This window comes from Canis lupus, chromosome 37 (genome assembly GCF_048164855.1).
Source record: "Canis lupus baileyi chromosome 37, mCanLup2.hap1, whole genome shotgun sequence".
NCBI classification, from domain to species: Eukaryota; Metazoa; Chordata; class Mammalia; order Carnivora; family Canidae; genus Canis; species Canis lupus.
This window is the reverse complement of record NC_132874.1, coordinates 3,829,587-3,839,813: the sequence shown is the minus strand read 5'-3', so window position 1 is coordinate 3,839,813 and position 10,227 is coordinate 3,829,587. Positions and strand designations below refer to the sequence as shown.

The 10,227-nt window shown below is 40.3% G+C and overlaps 1 pseudogene; it reads right to left on the bottom strand.

Annotated features, from left to right (window-relative positions):
- Positions 1-2,343: 2,343 nt before the first annotated feature.
- On the bottom strand, positions 2,344-10,227 carry LOC140626087 (AP-3 complex subunit sigma-1 pseudogene; annotated as a pseudogene).

Below are 10,227 nucleotides of genomic sequence, written 5' to 3'. Positions count from 1 at the left end.
GGAGGAATTGTTTACAACCCATTGACAAACATTTTCTTGAAAAGCTCAGGGAGTAAATATTTTAGACTTTGCAAGCCTTTGAGTCTGTCACAATTTCTCAGCTCTGCCTTTGTAGGAGGAAAGCAGCCATACTTTTATGTGTATTCCAATAAAACTTCCTTTACAGATGCTGAAGTTTGAATTTCATTTCACATGTCAGGAAATATTCTTTTGGTCTCCTTTTCTTTCTTTCTTTTTTTTTTTTTTTTTTTAAGATTTTATTTATTTATTCAGGAGAGACACAGAGAGAGAGAGAGGCAGAGACACAGGCAGAGGGAGAAGCAGGCTCCATGCAGGAAGCTCAATGTGGGACTTGATCCCGGGCCTCCAGGATCACGCCCTGGGCCTCCAGGATCACGCCCTGGGCCGAAGGCAGGCGCTAAACCGCTGAGCCACCCAGGGATCCCTGGTCTCCTTTTCTTCCATTATTTAAAAATGTAAAAAAATGGGGGCACCTGGATGGCTCAGTTGGTTAAGTGTCTTGCCTTTGGCTCAGGTTATGATCCCAGGGTCCTGGAATGGAGCCCTACATCGGGCTCCCTGCTCTGCAGGAGCCTACTTCTCCCTCTCCTGATCCCCCTGCTTGTGTACTTTCTCTGTCAAATACATAAATAAAATATTTTTTAAAAAAGTAAAAAAATGGGCAGCCCGGGTAGCTCAGCAGTTTAGCACCGCCTTCAGCCCAGGGCCTGGTCCTGGAGACCTGGTATCGAGTCCCACATCGGGCTCCCTGTGTGGAGCCTGCTTCTCCCTCTGCCTGTGTCTTTGCATCTCTCTCTCTCTCTCTCTGTGTATGTCTCTCATGAATAAATAAATAAAATCTTAAAAAAATAAAAATAAAAAAGTAAAAAAATGTAAAAACCATCCTTAATTCATGGGCTGAAAAAAAAAAGACTACAGGCCAGATGTGGCCCATGGGCCATTGTTTACCACTGTGTGGTCTATAAGACTGAATGTCAAAAACTGAGGTGCGACCAATGAGAATCACAATGGATACAGGTTCTTTAGTTCTGTTTACTTAATGAGAAGGCATGTGATATCCTTAGTGAGCTCTACAGAATTACTTATTGGAAGAGTCCTATATCCCAATGAGATATAGGGATATCATTGGGATCTTACCATTGTCCTAACTTCAGGAATATCTAAATAGCAGAAAGTGGAAAAAGAAGGAACACAGGGACATATGATCCCCCATAGTTCTTCATTTTTCTTTCCAAATTGACCAGAAATGCAGGACAAACTGGCAGATAACAGCCTTCTTTTGTTCAAATGTCCTCATCTAATTCATGTTAGACTTAAGAAAGACTGTATTTCTGGTGTCCTAAGTACCCAAAATATTACAGAACTCTTCTTAGTCTGATTGTGTTTTCTTGGCTCCTTGTTTAGAACTGACAACCTGAGCTGAATATTTTAACATGGATTTTACTTGGAAAATGTCAAATCTTTAATTAACAAGCTTTTTTAATGTATAATTTTCATGATTATAGTAATCACTGGGATAATGTCGAGCAGATCATTATCCATACATCCATTGTTTTACTCAACATATGTTAGGCTTTTTTTTTTTTTAAATAAAGTTACTTTAGAATACTTTATACTTACAAAAAGTCTCAAAGATAATACAGAGATCCCATATAATTGTCATCCAGTTTACCCCAATGTTATCCTTTCACATTACAATAGTACAGCTGCCAATGTAAGAAACCAACACTGGTACATTACAATGAACAAACTCTAGGCTTCATTCAGACTTCCCCTGTGCTAGACTTTTGATTATAAATTCAGAGTAAATTATACAACTGTGCTATCGCTTTATAATAAAAGATGAATAATTAGTCTTTAGTTAGACTAAAAGTATATCATAATCCCAGGATATGTATCTTTCTTCATGATTCCTTTCTCCTAATTATTTTAGTGAATTCATAAGAAAGCAGCCCTGTCAAGATTATTTGATTATTAAAAAGGTCTGAATGGGACTCATCAGCTAGATATTTGAGAGCATTCAATATGTAATATGGAAGAGAAAATTGATAAGGCAACTATTTTACTTTAAAAAGCCAACCAGGGATCCCTGGGTGGAGCAGCGGTTTGGCACCTGCCTTTGGCCCAGGGCGCGATCCTGGAGATCCAGGATCGAATCCCACGTCTGGCTCCCGGTGCATGGAGCCTGCTTCTCCCTCTGCCTGTGTCTCTGCCTCTCTCTCTCTCACTGTGTGCCTATCATGAATAAATAAAAATTAAAAAAAAAAAAAAAAGAAAAAAGAAAATGTAGCTTTAAAAAAAAAAAAGCCAACCAAGACCAAAACCAATGCTTTCATGACTTCCTATTAATATCAACTGTTTTACTTCTGTTAAATCTGTGGCTGCCACAGTTTTACCATACTTGGGAAATAATAGAAAATTAAAAAGGAAACTATCTTCCCTTTTAAGATAGTTCCTTTTTTAAAAAAAGTTTTTATTCCAGTAATAAACATACATTGCTTATTAAAGATCATCTCATATGCTGTTTTCTACATTTTGTTGATTTAAACATCCAACTTTATTGTTCCTTTAAAAAATAAATAAATAAAACACCCCACTCAAGGATTCAGCAAGCCTCTTTCCTTGTTCCTTATCTGATGCATCAGCGCTGTTCACTACTCTTTCTCTCTCTCTCTCTCTCTCTTACTCTCAAGGTCCATTTCACCTCAGCCTGGGCTTATTTCTCCGTGTAAATGAAAGCATAACTCCTCAACAGCAAGCGACTTCTGAAGGGAAATTCTCTCCTTTCATTTAGATAACAGAGGGAGTTGGTTGGACAAGCTTCTCTCTTTTGATGCTAAGAGGATTAGATGGGTCCTTTCAAGTGAAACAGATTCATTAGCTCTGTGAAGCATTAAGACCAGAAACTCATGTGTACTGTGTGTATTTAACCTGTGAATGGGGTTTGTGAGCATTAACTTTAAATCGTCTGTGGGTATTGGGGGAGAGACAGAACTTGATCATGACCAAGTGACATCCTGCAACTCTATAATTGAAAAAGATGATAGTTCTTCTGCCTTAATCTCCACCAAATCTTTCACCTACATCTCTAACATAAAAAAATCATGTTTCTTTTTCACTTGTATTCCTTCCTCTGAATAATTCTGGGTATAGTTTTTCAGTAAATGTGCAGAGGCCAGAAGACACTGAGCTGGAAGATCTAAAGGAAGGAACGGTGAGTGGTCCTCGAGCCAGACATTCTCATGGTTTCTCCCACAGGAAGCAATTTCTTTCCATCTTCTGGTGCCTGATAGGCCGTTAATAGGGGACAAAATGTTCTGGTTCTTAACTTGAGATAAAGAATGGAGCTGGGGCTGTTTAGAAAGCCCGTGTTAGAGGGCCAGGCAGAAAGGGGAGTTGGTTAAGTGTTCTGAGCAGGGACATTAGAAAATTCAGGGGGAGGAGGAAGCAAAAAAGGAGCAAAAGCATCAAGAACACTTTAAGTGGGCCTGTTAAAAAAGTCTATGCAGAGAGATAAACATGGCAAGATGGTGATGGTTGTTGAATCTATGTAGCAGGCATACAGACTTTCATAGTATTGGTCTTTCAGTCTTCATGTATACACAAGTTTCCAAAATAAATAGGATGTGAGAAATCTGTGAATAGGGAATGTATGTTTGAAATTTTTCTTGCAGGAAGTTTCTTGCAGGAAGTTTCATATTCTTCACAGCTGATACAGCACAGGCTGGAACTCCTGCTATGCCAGCTTCAGACTTCTTCAGGGATCAGTGTAAGACACAATCTCATTCATGTCGGTGTCCAATACCATTCCCCCCAGCACCATTTCTGCAAAATACTGTCGACCTTGTCTACAGGGAGAATTAAATCCAAGTATTTTCAAAAATACTTGTCAAATGTTTTGAGAATACCTGGATTAGATCTAAAATGCCAACTTCAAAAATAAAAATAAAAAAATAAAATGCCAACTTCATTCTCTGGAGAATCCCCGTGGAAGACAAAATATAATGCTGTGTGCAATGTCCATAAGTGAATTTGTTGTCAGATCCTCCAATTAATAACCCTCCTTCTAGGAGGATTACAAACATTTCACCTTTCTTAGATACCAAATGCAAAATCTCCCCAACGGTTTGCTGTTGTGGGTCTTCACTGTAGGGCAGGTAGAATGTGGAGAGCCACTGCTTCCCGAGGTTGTTGAAAATGAGGATCGCCCTGATCACTACTGGGCCTGGCAAGGCTGACTGGTGGATGGATGCCGAGGGCCAGGCTGGGGCATCCTTTTCCTACTTGGATTTTTTAGTTGTCTTTTTGTTTGTGGTTGCCATTGGTTTTGTTTGTTTATTTCTTTTGGAAACTTCGAAATAAACATGACAATAGAGATAATGAACGGGTACAGAAGGGAAAAGAATGGGTATCATGAAGCACCATCTACATCATCCACTTTCTACAATTACCAACATTTCCTGGGCTGTTCCGTGTATTCCCCACACTCTATTTTTTCTTTTTCTGGAGTATTTTAAAATAAATCAAGATAGATGTCATATCATCTCACTTATAAGCAGAGGAATACTTTCTAAAGATCCAGGCTTTTTCTTTTTTTTTTTTTTTCCTCTTTCTTTTTTTAAAATATGCCAACAGTGTTATCATCATACCTAATAAAATTTATAGTGATTCCTTAATAGCATATATTTTGGAGTAAAGTATTAAGCTCCAACAATTCTAAGAATAATTTTGGGTAATTTTCTTCTATTTTTAATTCTTTTAAAAATTGAACTAATATAATGTTGGATAAATAAATATCTGTATTTGCTATGGACTAAATGTTTGCATTCCCCTCCACCCAAATTCATGTGTTGAAACCTAACCTCCAAAGTGATGGTATTTGGAGGTATGGCCTTTGGGAGATGATTAGGTCATGAGGGTGATTAGTGCCCTTATAAATAGACCCCAGAGGCTCTGTCAGTAAAGCATGTGACTCTGGATCTCAGGGTCATGTCTGAGCCCAATATTGGGTATAGAACTTACTCTTTTTTTTTTTTTTTAATAGATGAATACTTTAAAAAAAAATTATTTTTAGTGATCTCTCCACTTAGTGTGGGGCCCAAACTCACAACCCCAAGATCAAGAGTCACATGCTCTTCCAATGAAGCCTGCTACTACCCCCTCCTATTACTCTAAAACAACAAGTCATCCCAGAGAGCTCCCTTGTCCCTTCCACCATAGGAGGACGCACATGAATTAGGAAGCAGGTCCTCACCAGGCACTGAATCAGTCCACACCCTGATCTTGAGCTTCCAGCCCCCCAAGTCTATGAGAAATAAAATTTTGTTGTTTATGCGCCACCCAGCCTACGGCAGTCTATTACAGCAGTCTGCAAACAGTAAGACAATACTTCTGCAAAGGCATTTAAGAAATTGAAGTTCATGGTTTCCTAGCTGGTTTAGTCCATAGAGTATATGACTCTTGATATCAGAGTTGTAAGTTCAAGCTCCATGTAGGGGGTAGAGATTACTTAAAAACATAATCTTTAGGGGTGCCTCAGTGGCACCATTGGTTAAGCATCTGGCTCTTGGTTTCGGTGCATGTGGCAATCTCATGGTTGTGGGATTGAGCCTCATGTCAGGCTCCATGTTTGGCACTTCATGAGAGTCTGCTTGGGACTCTCTCTCCATCTCTCTGCGCCTCTTGCTTGTGCACATGTGTGCACTCTCTCTCTCTGAGATGAATAAATCTTGAATATATATATATATATATATATATATATATATATATATATATAAAATCTTAAAGGAAATTGAAGATCAACAGAACTATTGTGATAAAAGATAAATAACAGCACTAGTGCTCAGAAAAAAACAAACAAGGAAGAATTTTACATAAAATCTCAAAAAATATTTGACATGACTATTGCCAAAAGTATGATAAAAACAAGTATTCTCATAGCTTATTAGTGGGTATGTGAATTGGTTAGCATACTAGGCAGATGGCACTTTAGAAGGGTAACTGAAGGAAGTTTGATGAAAGGATTATTTATAGATGTGCCCAGAGTTGAGGGAAACTACAAGGGTTGGTGAAGTACCCAAGGCCCTGCAGGAAGTGGTTGCCTTGGGGCCTCATGCAGCCAGGGGAGGGAGCATCCACTGAAATGCACTGAGAGTGAGAGGAGAAGGGGGGTGGAGCCGCCCAATGAGCTTTTGGAAGAGGAATGCAGCCACTGCCAACCACAAGCCTGGGGCTCCTTCTTCCCACCCTCCCATCCTGCGCCAGTGTGTCTCACAGGGAACTGACTGGAAGCCAGTGGGTAAAGACAGGGTCTGATACAGTTTTATAGAGGCTGCCCTCTGAAGAGCAGAGTGGAGAGAGCTGATGTATCTCCATACAGAGGGGCAAGCAGACTATCCAACATGGAGACAAGGTGACGTTATCTATCAGTTTTACCTGAACACCTCTGGATCTAGCAATTTGACTTCTGAGAACTCACCCTACAGAAAATCTCCAATGCAAATCAAGCTGGAAAATGAAAAATAGGAGTATTTTGTATTTGTCGAGGAGTATTTTGTATTTACTGTGTATGAGGGACCAAGCAAGGCATTTTACACTTAATCCTCACAAGAACCCATGAGTTTGGCACTAATACTATGGGCATTTTACACTAAAGGAAATTACAGTTGAGTAAAGCTAACACAGGGCCAGAGAGTTCATAAGTGACAATAATGGGACTTTAATTAAGTCTTTAACGCAATCTGTCTGACCCCAGTGTTGAAGCTGTGAGTAAATCTACAGCGGCACTGTCTGTAAAAACAAAAGCCTGAAGTACAGCCTAAATGATGCAATTTCAGTCCAAGGTGAATCAATTATGGTACATCTACACAATGAAATACTATGCAGCTTAAAAAAAGAATGGACTTGGGGCACCTGGGTGGCTCAGTGGTTGAGCATCTGCTTTGGCTCAGGTCATGATCCCAGGATCCTGGGACTGAGTTCCACATTAGGCTCCCCATAGGGAGCCTGCTTCTCCTCTGCCTGTGCCTCTGCCTCTGTGTCTCTCATGAATAAACTTAAAAAATAAAAAAAAAAAAAAGAATGGAGCAGATCTATATGTGCTGCTATGGAAAGTTACGCAGTATGTGGGGGGAGAAACAAAGGTACAGAACACTGTGCCAATTTGTACATAAAAATGAAAGGCACACAAGAAGCTGAACAAGGGTTATCTTCCAGTTATAAGAACTGGTAATTCAGGGAGAATTTTTCAGCATATACCTTTTAGTCCTGCATTTTAACATATCTATTTTAATATATATATTACTTTTCAATAAATATGTGATTTTAATATATTATTTTCCAATAAATACATGATTGAATAAAAAGTCACACATCACACATGCAAATGTACATAAAGTTTCCAAAAGAATATTAGCAGGTAACATTAGTAGAGCACTAATCTAAATGTTTTAAGGTTTTATATATTTATTTGACAGAGAGTGAGTGCACACAAGCAGGGGGAGGGGCAGAGGGAGAGGGAGAAGCAGACCCCATGCTAAGCAGGGACCCCCCCCCCCCCAACAACATGGGACTCGATCCCAGAACCCCGGGATCATGACCTGAGTCAAAGGCAGATATTTAACTGACTGAGCCACCCGGGTACCCCTAATCTAAAGATTTTTTTTTTTAAGATTTTATTTATTTGTTTATGAGAGACACAGGGGGAGAGAGAGGCAGAGAGATACAGGCAGAGGGAAAAGCAGGCTCCATGCAGGAATCCCGGGTTTCCAGGATCAGGCCCTGGGCTAAAGGTGGCAGTAACTGCTGAGTCACTCGGGCTGCCCTAAAGATTTTTATAAGTATTATCTCTAAATATGCAAGAGAACCATATTAAGTGGGTATTGCTATTATCCTCATTTTTAAAATGGAGGAAGAGAGGACTGTGGATACGAAGAGATTAAATAATTTGTCCAAGGTTACCCAAGGTAGCAGAGCTAGTATCTGAACACTAGTTGAGAGTCTAGCTTGAGAGCCAAGGCTTCTAAATAAGTTCTTAATGAATATTTTGGTTTCTGATACTTTGTCTTAACACAGTATTAGCTTTTTTCCAACAATTACACTGTAGAGCTAGTTCATTTTAATGTATAGGCAATCAGGTGCACCTAGACGGCTCAGTTGGTTAAGTGTCTGTCTTTAGTTCAGGTCATGATCCTGCGATCCTGGGATAGAGCCCTGTGTTTGGCTTCCTGATCAGTGAGGAGTCTGCTACTCCCTCTGCCCCTGCCTTTCTACTCATGCGTTGTCTTTCCCTTTCTGTCTCTCTCAAATAAATAAAATATTAGAAAAAAAAAGTAGTGCATAAGCAATCAAAATTTCCAAGTTTTTTGTTTGTTTTATGATTACCAAGCCTAGTCTCCTTGTATTTGTACAAAAATCTTTTTACACATTGGCACAGGAGGTGTGCTTATCAGATTTAAAAATTATCCACAGAGCCACTAAACTGGACAGTGAGTGATGGGCTGATCTCTGTGAGACACCACCTGGACAAGTTGACTCTGATATACTAATAATACAGTGTGTGTGGTTTAAAGGGGTGATTAATCTGTCCACATTTCTTTATCATGGCCACAAGATGACATACTAGGCTTTCCTCATCATTTTGCTGGAATCACTGGTTTTATTCCACTGATTTAGCACTATAATTGTACTTCCATCACTAGAAGAGTCTCCCCTTTTTTTTAGAAGAGTCTGGATTGAAAGGACTTGTTTACAGAACACAAGGGGGCTTCCTTTTCTTTTTAATAATAAATTTATTTTTTATTGGTGTTAAATTTGCCAACATACAGAATAACACCCAGTGCTCATCCCATCAAGTGCCCCCCTCAGTGCCCGTCACCCAGTCACCCCCACCCCCCGCCCTCCTCCCCTTCCACCACCCCTAGTTCGTTTCCCAGAGTTAGGAGTCTTCATGTTCTGTCTCACAAGGGGGCTTCCATTACCATGTCATTCTCACAGATGCAGTTTGCTCATAATTTTACCAACAATTTGATTTTCAAATTTACTAGTTCCTATTTTGAGAATTAAACTTCCTCCTCCGTTTTTCCCTCAAAATTTGAGATTTGTTTCTTTGCCCAGTCTTTTAGACTCACAGCACATGGGCCAGTTCCTACATTATCCTATTTTGTCTAGTTCTGGACACTTCATTTTAAACACCTGCGGTGGTATCATTTGATGCTCTTACACATTCTTTTGGGCTTCAGTTCTTTGTTAAAACGTTGCAGGCTACTGTAAACATTGCTTTACGAAGGAGGAGAAGAAAAATAATTGGCTATTTTCCTTGCTTATTGCTCTCTTGGCATTTATGCTAATTTCATCAAAGCAGCAGAGATTCCTGTTCTTCCTGTTTCTTTTTAAATCCCAATATGCTTCAGCCCTTTTCCTCAAGGTGGGGTGGGAAACTGGACAAAGTCTCCCTTTTGTCACCTCCATCCTGTTGCCCTCCTAGAGGAGCAGCCATGAATCTGCCTGGATCCAGGTCAGTGGCTGGGATACTCTGCTTGTGGGAGGGGCACTAAAGGGCACTACTCTTCTCCTCCTGGCTATAGTGGTAGCTGGGACAGTTGCTATTTTTCTCTTCTCTGTTTACATAAAACCTCAAGCAGGGGTGCCTGGGTGGCTGTCAGTTAAAGCGTTCAACTCTTGATATTGGCTCAGGTCATGATCTCAGGATTGTGAGATGAGCCCTGCATTGGGCTCTGCACTGAGCATGGAACTGCTTAAAATCCTCTCCCTTTTCAGGGCACCTGGGTGGCTCAGTAGGTTAAGCATCTGCCTTCGGCTTAGGTCATGATCTTGGGGACCTGGGATCAAGGCCCATATGAGGCTCCCTACTTATCAGGGAGTCTGCTTCTTCCTCTCCCTGTGCCACCTCACGCCCCCCACACTTGTGCATGCATGTGCTCTCTCTTTCTCTCACTGGAATAAATAAGTGAAATCTTAAAAAAAAATAAAATTCTCTTCCTTTCCCTCCCCACCCTCTAAAAAAATAAAATAAAAAATAAAACCTCGGGTGGTCTCAGTTCGTTCTTGGCAGAAAGATTTAGGTCCTGAGTGTACATTGTGTCCTGCGGCCTGGTTTACCAGAGCTACAAAGGCAGTCACAGGAATCCACTTAGAGATGAAGGGGAAGCCGGGAGAGGCTTCTGTACACTGCTGCCTCTTACACAT